Source organism: Hordeum vulgare, chromosome 7H (assembly GCF_904849725.1).
Source record: "Hordeum vulgare subsp. vulgare chromosome 7H, MorexV3_pseudomolecules_assembly, whole genome shotgun sequence".
NCBI lineage: Eukaryota > Viridiplantae > Streptophyta > Magnoliopsida > Poales > Poaceae > Hordeum > Hordeum vulgare.
Window position 1 is genome coordinate 58,336,711 of NC_058524.1, and position 9,303 is coordinate 58,346,013.

A 9,303-nucleotide genomic window follows, 5' to 3' on the forward strand; every position below is an offset into this window, starting at 1 on the left:
TTTCCAAAGGTATCAAGACTAGTAAAGCTTAATGGGTGAGGTAAGGTTAAGTGGTGAGGTTGCAGCAGCGGCTAAGCATATATTTGGTGGCTAACTTACGAGTACAAGAAGTACGAGGGGAAAGATCTACGCATAGCGGACGTGAACTACAGATGATCAAATGAATGATCCTGAACACCTACCTACGTTAGACATAACCCCACCGTGTTCTGGATCGGAGAAGGAACTCACGAAAGAGACAGTCACGTTTACGCACTCAGTTGGTGTATTTTAATTTAAGTTAACTTCAAGTTATCTAGAACCAGTGTTGAACAAAGTTTCCACGTTGCCACATAACCGCGGGCACGACTTTCCGAAAAGATTTAACCTTGCAGGGGTGCTCCAACTAGTCCATCACAAATTACCACAAGCCGCATAGAAATCCTCAATCACGAAGCTCGCGATGTCGTCGGATTCCCTAGTGGAAAACCTCAACTCTGAGATTACCCAAAGCATCACCGAAATCCGGATGCACAAGATATTTCGTCAAAGGTAAAACTAATCTAGCAAGGCCGCCCGACGTGTCGACGATCCCGATAGGAGCCGCGTATCTCGTTCTCAGGACACGAAGGATGAGCTAGACGTCGGGATAGCTAAACCTCCGGGTGACCAGAGGGGCGCCGGACATCGCTCAGGTGGGACCAACACTCATGAGGAGCACTGGCCCGGGGGTTGATTAAATTATCCTCGGGGTCCGGAAAGTCCCTATGCAATTTATTAGGTTATTAGGCAAATGTAGTACCAAAGTTGGGCCTTGCCAGAACAGCTTTAATCTAAAACGAATTATCAAGGGGGTCCCCATAACAACCCCGATCGTGTTAGGAGCGCTCAGTTATGGAACATAACACCGTTAGCCGAAACTAAGGGGGCAAAGGTGGAACAAAACACCAGGCTAGAAAGGCCGAGCCTTCCACCTTTTACCAAGTATATAGGTGCATTAAATTAAATAGCATTTAGATATGGTGATATAACAAGGAACCCATGTTTTCACATGGAAACAACTGCACCTGCAACTAGCAATGCTAACACAAGGTTAAGCAAGCAGTAACATAGCCAATCAGTGCTTTGCTAGGTTGAACAGTTGAAGGTTTTCATGGCATTGTTGAGAGGCTAATATTTAACAGGTGGTAGGCAATGAGACATAAACGGTAGCAATGGTAAAACTAGCATGGCAATGATAGTAACGGTATATGGGGAAATGGTCATTTGCCTGAGATCCCGCTTGGAAGAAGAATGCCTCCGTGAAGAAGACGAACCGACGTAGTCGAACGGGTCCTCACAATCCGGCACGCTTCCGGAACTCTATCGAGACGAGGCAAACCGGAAACAAAAATCAACACACGAGATTCACCACACGATGCACAACACATATGATGCATGAGCATCTGAAAACATGCAAGTCACGGCATGGAAAATCACACAAACAAACACTACACATTAAGTGAAGTTCAATATGCAACGAGTTGCATATTGACAAAACTCCACGTTTATTAATTTAGTTCTATCCCGATTAGGTACACGGCAATATTAAATGTGGTTAAACATGGCAAGAGGTGAAGCGTAATTTAACTACCTATCTAGGCATTTTAAATGAGGTCGGAAATGACATATAGCATCTCTGAAACGACCTCACATGTTAATTTACAATTCTGTCCAGATCTGAACTAACACATTTAATTGGTTGTTAAAAAGCAAAACAAATAGATTCACGTGATTCTACGCATCGAGACAAGCAATTTACACATAGTGAACTTCTCCAACGGAGCTACGGTTCAAAAGATACAAGCACCGCAAGATATGATGACATGAATGCAATATGTGTGCAACGACGGTCACGAGCACTTCAAAACATACAACCCGCAAGAGAAAATGAAACTACACGAGATTCTAAGCAAGTTTCATGTAGGACACGATCAAATCGGAGCTACGGATCAAAAACGACGAGCAAAACAAGAAATCACTACAATCTGCCAAAATCAGCCACATAGCATTTTCTACGCCCCACAACTACGAGCTACACAACTCAAATATGCTCAAGCAAGGCATGGCACGAAAGAGGTCATGAAGCACTACAACAAACAACTAACAACAACTAGCATGGCATCAAGGATCACTAGGGAAAGAAGTCACAAAATGGCATCTCACACACAGTTTCAGACTTAGTGAAAATAACACTTCATGAAAGTGCAGTTTTCGGACTGAAGGCATATTAACAGCAGCAAAACCATAATCTACAGGACTCCAAATGACATGAAAATTCACAGCATGCTAGAGAAACACAAGGGCTACAACTAACTCCACTGCACCAATCTCAAAAGAGCTACAGAACACAAGATACAAGCAAGACAAGACATCAACAAAATATAACAGATTTCAGACTTAGAAATATTCCAGCACCTCCAAATCAGCACTATTTCTAGCAACTTGAGAGCAATCAAACTACACCTAAACATGCATTTCTATTGCACCCAAAATTACCAGGGGCTAGTCTAAACACCCAAAAACAACTCCCTAGTTGACAACTTAATCAAACGAAGCACGGAATAAATCCTACGAAAAAGATAAGAGGGCAACATAGCAAAGTATCGCGCGAACTAACTTCCTCAAAAGCTAAAACAAATTGCACAGAAAAATCCAATGGATTTTTCTACCCCGAAAAACATATAAAATATGTGGGGTTGCGCAACAAAATATAATGCCACACGTAAATGCGAGATAAAGACCTAAACACGGAAAATAAACTAGCGGAAATTCCCTACACGCAAAATACAAATGGCTACTCTAAAATACATGGAAAAGGGGTTCCTAGAGCATGAACATTTTATCTACGGCATACGGCAATCCGGTCTCGCGCGAAAAATAAAAACGGGCGTCTATCCTATTGGAACAGCACGTTAATCTATGCATTCGACATGCTAAACGGTGTCAAACAAATATGCGAGTTGCACCAACGTATTCCACGCGCAAAACTACACGAAAACCATATGCTACATGTCGCGATCCGACTTACGGTTAAAAAGTTATGGCGTTTTTAATATCTAGCAAATTCCTGGAATTAACTAATTCGCAGAAAAAACCCAAAATACTTCTATGGGCCAAAACTGGTGGGCGCATCTTACTCTACCGCGGTTGGTGCGAGAAATAGGCCGGCAAGGAGGGTTCTCACCTCGGGCTCGCCCGGTTGAGGAGGCAGAGGAGGCCTGGGCCGCGGGGAGGGAAGTTGGGCCGAGCTGGCGTGCTCGGCTGGCGAGGCCCAACTAGGCACCCGCGAGCGTGCCCTCGCGCTCGTCTCCTCCCGAGACAGAACGAGCGGCGGCGGCAGCCCTCAGGCGGCGAGAGGAGGCACGCCGGCCAGGGACTCCGTGGACGCGAAGGGGTTGCGGATCCAGCTGGGATCCACCCGGATCTGGCCGCCGGCGGGCCAAAGGCAGCAAGGCGCGTCGACCTGGCGGCCGCCATGGGTTAGGTCGGCAGGGGCTGCAGCCTAACGGCGGCGATGGGGAAGCTCGTGAGGGGCGACGGGCATGGAGGAGCAGGCAGGGGCCGGCGACGCGGGGAGCTGCTGCGAATCCGGCAGGTGGGCGGCGACCGGTGAGGCTCCGGCGAGGGAGAGGCTGCTGCCTCGGGACGCCTCGGCAAGGCGGTGGCGGCGGTTTCGGGCCCGGCGAGCCAGCCGTGGGCCTGGCGGGCCCTGGCGGTGGGGAGGAGAGAGGCAAATGCGCTGGGGTGGCGGCTGGTGCGGTTGGTGGGCGCGGGATTTGAGGCAACCGCTAGGGTTTGCTTAAAAATGGCAGGAGGGCATCTATTTATAGAAAGGGGCTAGGTTAGAGGGTAAGTGGGGGTTTTTTGACCCTCCGATCGTGATCGTGCGGACCAATCGCAGAGGCGGGCTAGGGTTAGCTGCGTAGAGTAGATAACCGGAGACGAGAGGGAAAACGGGTGACGCGGCAACAAGATTTAAAACACCAGGACACGTCGAACGATAGACCGAATACGGTGCCGCTACGGTCGACCGTTCGAGTACCAGACGAACTCCGATTGCGACGAAATTCGACACGCGGCCTAACTATAACTAATTACGACCGCATGCCAAGTTTCACCTCGATTAGAGAAAGTTTTCAATACACTTTTAAAAACAAGATTCGAACGATGCCGCGGGGGCGTGCGTGTGGGGTCGGGCTCAGAACAGACAACAACGAGAACCGACAACTAACAACGGATGCAAGTTTTGAAAACTGGCGGCAACGAAGATGTCGATGCAATGCAGATGATGCGATGATGATGCAACAAATAAAAATACCCACACGACGAAAACGGAAAAGAAAGGGGAATCTTCTGGAACGTCGGCATCGGGCTGTCACAACTCTCCTACACTACAAGAGGATCTCGCCCCGAGATCCAAGAATGAAAGGGGGAGAGGATGAGAAAGAACAAGAGGTAAAAACTTAGTCGCTTCTTTGACAAACGAGTGAAAGCAATGATCCTTGAAAGTTGCAAGGCGATGAGGAATGGTATGAGAAAGAAGCAAGAATTCACGAAAAATTTCAGCAGCACTTCGGTAGGAAAATGGGGACAAAAAATTCGATAAGAAGAGAGAATTAGACAATATCCACAACAAACAACTAAGTAGAGCAAGGGAACACCATGATCTTGATAGAACAACATAATAGACCGAAAAGGGCAACATCACAAAGCCTCCGGAACAAGAGAATATGAACTAGCTCAAGCGGAAGAATAGAATGAAGAAAAGAATGACAACTACTATCACAATAGAATTGAAGAGCCTCCGGTCATAGAATTGACTTAGTAGTTGGAAAACCAACTACGAAGAACAAGATAGTGGTGGGCTTATGAAGACCATCTCAACATATATGAGGTGACAACCAACCACTACAAGAAACAAGGATAGATTGGGAGCAACAAGATATGAACAATTCTTACACCAAAAGGATACATTGAGAACTTGGATTAACGACAAGCACCATGATAGCACAATCCATAGGAAAACTTTAGGTGAAATCCAAACCAAGATAGCTCAATGAAGAAACCATGAGTTAAGAATAATCTCATGATCAAAGGATTGGTGGATTTAATTATCTCATTCTTGAAAGGAAAACTCTTCGAGGCTCCTACACTAACAAGAATGCTATAATACTACCTCGAAGGATAAAGGAAGAACAAATGCACTGAAATGCAAGGGAAAGAATGCTTAAGGTTCTCCAACAAGAATCTTGTAGAACACTTGAGAATGGATTGAAACCTTGATGAACCACCATGAAGGACCTCCGTATACAAATGAATGATGCAAATATATGAAGGTAGAAGGAATAAGATTATGACCTTGCCAGGATTTAGATGAAGCCTCAAAAGGAGATATTAAAAGAACTTGGAACTCCGGAAAAGAAAGATAAGCGCTTGACAAAAGGAATTGATATCAAGAGCCACTCCGGAAGAAGAATTCAGATTACTATGAACAAGAATAAGAATTATGTTATGCTTATCCTTCATCAAGTTTAATTGATGACAAGCAACGGATCTAGCATACAACTTATTCCTCTTGAAAAGATTAAAGAGAGATAGATAAAGCACAAACTAGAAGAAATGTTGCAAGAAACACCGGTAATAATTCACAATTGAATGGGGACACCACGAATTAATGGAGAAATATGAGAATGAAGAGCTCATGAGCCACCTGAGAAAAACTTGAACAAGGCACCGGATAATCGAGAGACGAACGAAGAGACAACAATGGAGAAGAATTGAGGATGAAAGCTGAAAGCTGAGAACGAAGAATCTTCTGAAATGATGGCCTTCAGAGGAATGAGAAATAAAAACAACTCAGAAATGCACCGGATAGGAAGAAAGGGATACTCATGATAGAAACAATTGAGAGGATAACACAAAGCTGAGATGACAATCTTCACAAGAATGGAGCAAGATTTACGAGGAACACTCCTTCGAATTTGGAAGCTAAGAATGATGACGAGAAACAACACCAAGAATAACTGAGACACTCCGGAATAAAGAAGAATGCAAGGTTGAGCCAAATATGAGAATTAATTCAAATAGATCTTAAAGAAGGGATATGACTGATGAAATTCATACTTACGTCAGAGTTGAAAAGAATTAAAGATCTCCGGAAGATTACAAGAGCTATAACAGATCATTGGAAAAACCTGTGGGTTATGGGCCCACTCAAAGAAACCACCGTTGAAAAGGTTGCTGGAACGAGAGAGATTGCACCGGTATAAGAAAACTAGATGAGGTTAGCACCTTGAAATAACTGAAGGATTGAAAACCAGAACTACTGAAATATCTTTAACACTCCGGATAGAAAGAGAGAGGAATTAATAAACAAGATAGGTTGATAGAATTTCCAACGTTGGAAAGAATTTAATGGTTGAAAAGGATATGATGACCATGGATAACTGAACTGAATTCACCGGTAAGGATGACAAGAATGAATAAAGATGAACATGAAGCTCCTGAGAATCTTCACAATGAATCTCTGGGTAAGAGAGAAAAGAACAGACAGCGGAAGCACAATGAAAAGAAAACTCTTGGATGAAAATTGAATCACTGAGAAAAAGGGCGGGAGGGTGGGGAAAAACAAAGACAACTTGGGCTAGATGAGATGAACTCCGGAATAAAATGAGAGAATGATCTTGCAAAAATTAAAGAGGATTGAATTCACTGAAGGGAAGCACACCGGTTGAATGGAATTGATACGATGACTCCGGTTGAAAAGGAATTGACATGATAATTGATATAGCAAAAGAATTAATACTCTCATAAAAATATGAGAACAACTCTTAGAAAAGATTTGAAATCACCACTTGACATCGAAGCAACACAAATTTGTTGCAAGATCGTCCTATAAGTAACTACTTGAATTCCCTCCTATGAATTCCCGAAATTTGTGGTCATGCAATCTGGTACACGGATACAAGGAGTAATATCACACAACTCCTATACTAACCCGTCACCTGTATCACATCCGTCAACACACAACCAGAATCTCGGACCTTCATCTACAACAGACCCTCCTGATCACAGCGATACAAAGTATGGCAGTACTCTCGAACAATCTCCACCGGTACTGGGGACATCGGGGTTATCTCGCCATTACTAGTATTGAAGCAATTACGAACAACCTTCGTTCTGAGATACTAAGAAATCTGAATGATAACGATGTGCTCAAGAATCCCCTGGACCTCAACTCCCCTGAAACTCAAAGCAGATAGGAGGCACCAAGACAGAACTCCGTCACGTCGGCATCATATAGATTCCAAAAATATCCGCGTGATCCTAATTTTTTTTTGAGTGATAAGAGGAGTAGAATTAAATTATTACGTCAAGATTCCTCACCAGAGCATAGAAGAGGAGAAAAAAGAATCCTACTCTCCGATATATAACTAGACTCAAAGCAGTTTTTCACTAGATTCGACTCGGCCAAGTTCGATCAATCAAGGGGGCTCCTACGTCGGTACTGCTCTAATACCAACTTGTCACGCCCAAGATGCGACCCTATCCTCAATTTGGCACGAAGGCCTCGTCAGGGATAGAAGCGCATCTCGTCGTGTCGCAAGAATAGATATTGTTACAAGTACATGTATTGAAAAGAAGAGATATATATATAGAATTGGCTTACACTCGCCACAAGCTACATCATAGTCACAACAGTACAATACATATTCATCAAGAGTAAGAGCAGGGTCCGACTACGGACGAAAACAAACGACAAAAGAAGAACGACGTCCATCCTTGCTATCCCAGGCTGCCAGCCTGGAACCCATCCTAGATCGATGAAGAAGAAGAAGAAGAAGAAGCAACTCCAAATGAACAATCAACGCGCTTGCGTCAAGTAACCTTTACATGTACCTGCAACTGGTGTTATAGTAATCTGTGAGCCACAGGGGACTCAGCAATCTCATTTCCAAAGGTATCAAGACTAGTAAAGCTTAATGGGTGAGGTAAGGTTAAGTGGTGAGGTTGCAGCAGCGGCTAAGCATATATTTGGTGGCTAACTTACGAGTACAAGAAGTAAGAGGGGAAAGATCTACGCATAGCGGACGTGAACTACAGATCATCAAATGAATGATCCTGAACACCTACCTACGTCAGACATAACACCACCGTGTCCTCGATCGGAGAAGGAACTCACGAAAGAGACAGTCACGGTTACGCACACAGTTGGCGTATTTTAATTTAAGTTAACTTCAAGTTATCTAGAACCATTGTTAAACAAAGTTTCAATGTTGCCACATAACCGCGGGCATGGCTTTCCGAAAAGATTTAACCCTGGAGGGGTGCTCCAGCTAGTCCATCACAAATTACCACAAGCCGCATAGAAATCCTCAATCACGAAGCTCGCGATCTCGTCGGATTCCCTAGTGGAAAACCTCAACTCTGAGATTACCCAAAGCATCACCGGAATCCCGATGCACAAGATATTTCATCAAAGGTAAAACCAATCCAGCAAGGCCGCCCGACGTGTCGACGATCCCGATAGGAGCCGCATATCCCGTTCTGAAATGACGGATGTGCTAGACCTCAGGATCGCTAAACCTCCGGGTGACCAGAGGGGCGTCGGACATCGCTCAGGTGGGACCAACACTCATGAGGAGAACTGGCCTGGGGGTTGATTAAATTATCCTCGGGGTCCGGAAAGTCCCTATGCAATTTATTAGGTTATTAGGCAAATGTAGTACCAAACTTGGGCCTTGCCAGACCAGCTTTAATCTAAAACGAATTATCAAGGGGGTCCCCATAACAACCCCGATCGTGTTAGGAGCGCTCAATTATGAAACATAACACCGTTAGCCGAAACTAAGGGGGCAAAGGTGGAACAAAACACCAGGCTAGAAAGGCCGAGCCTTCCACCTTTTATCAAGTATATAGGTGCATTAAATTAAATAGCATTTAGATATGGTGATATAACAAGGAACCCATGTTTTCACATGGAAACAACTGCACCTGCAACTAGCAATGCTAACACAAGGTTAAGCAAGCAGTAACATAGCCAATCAGTGCTTTGCTAGGTTAAACAGTTGAATGTTTCATGGCATTGTTGAGAGGCTGATATTTAACAGGTGGTAGGCAATGAGACATAAACGGCAGCAACGGTAAAACTAGCATGGCAATGATAGTAATGGTATCTGGGGAAATGGTCATCTTACGTGAGATCTCGCTTGGAAGAAGAATGCCTCCGTGAAGTAGACGAACCGACGTAGTCGAACGGGTCCTCACAATCCGGCACGCTTG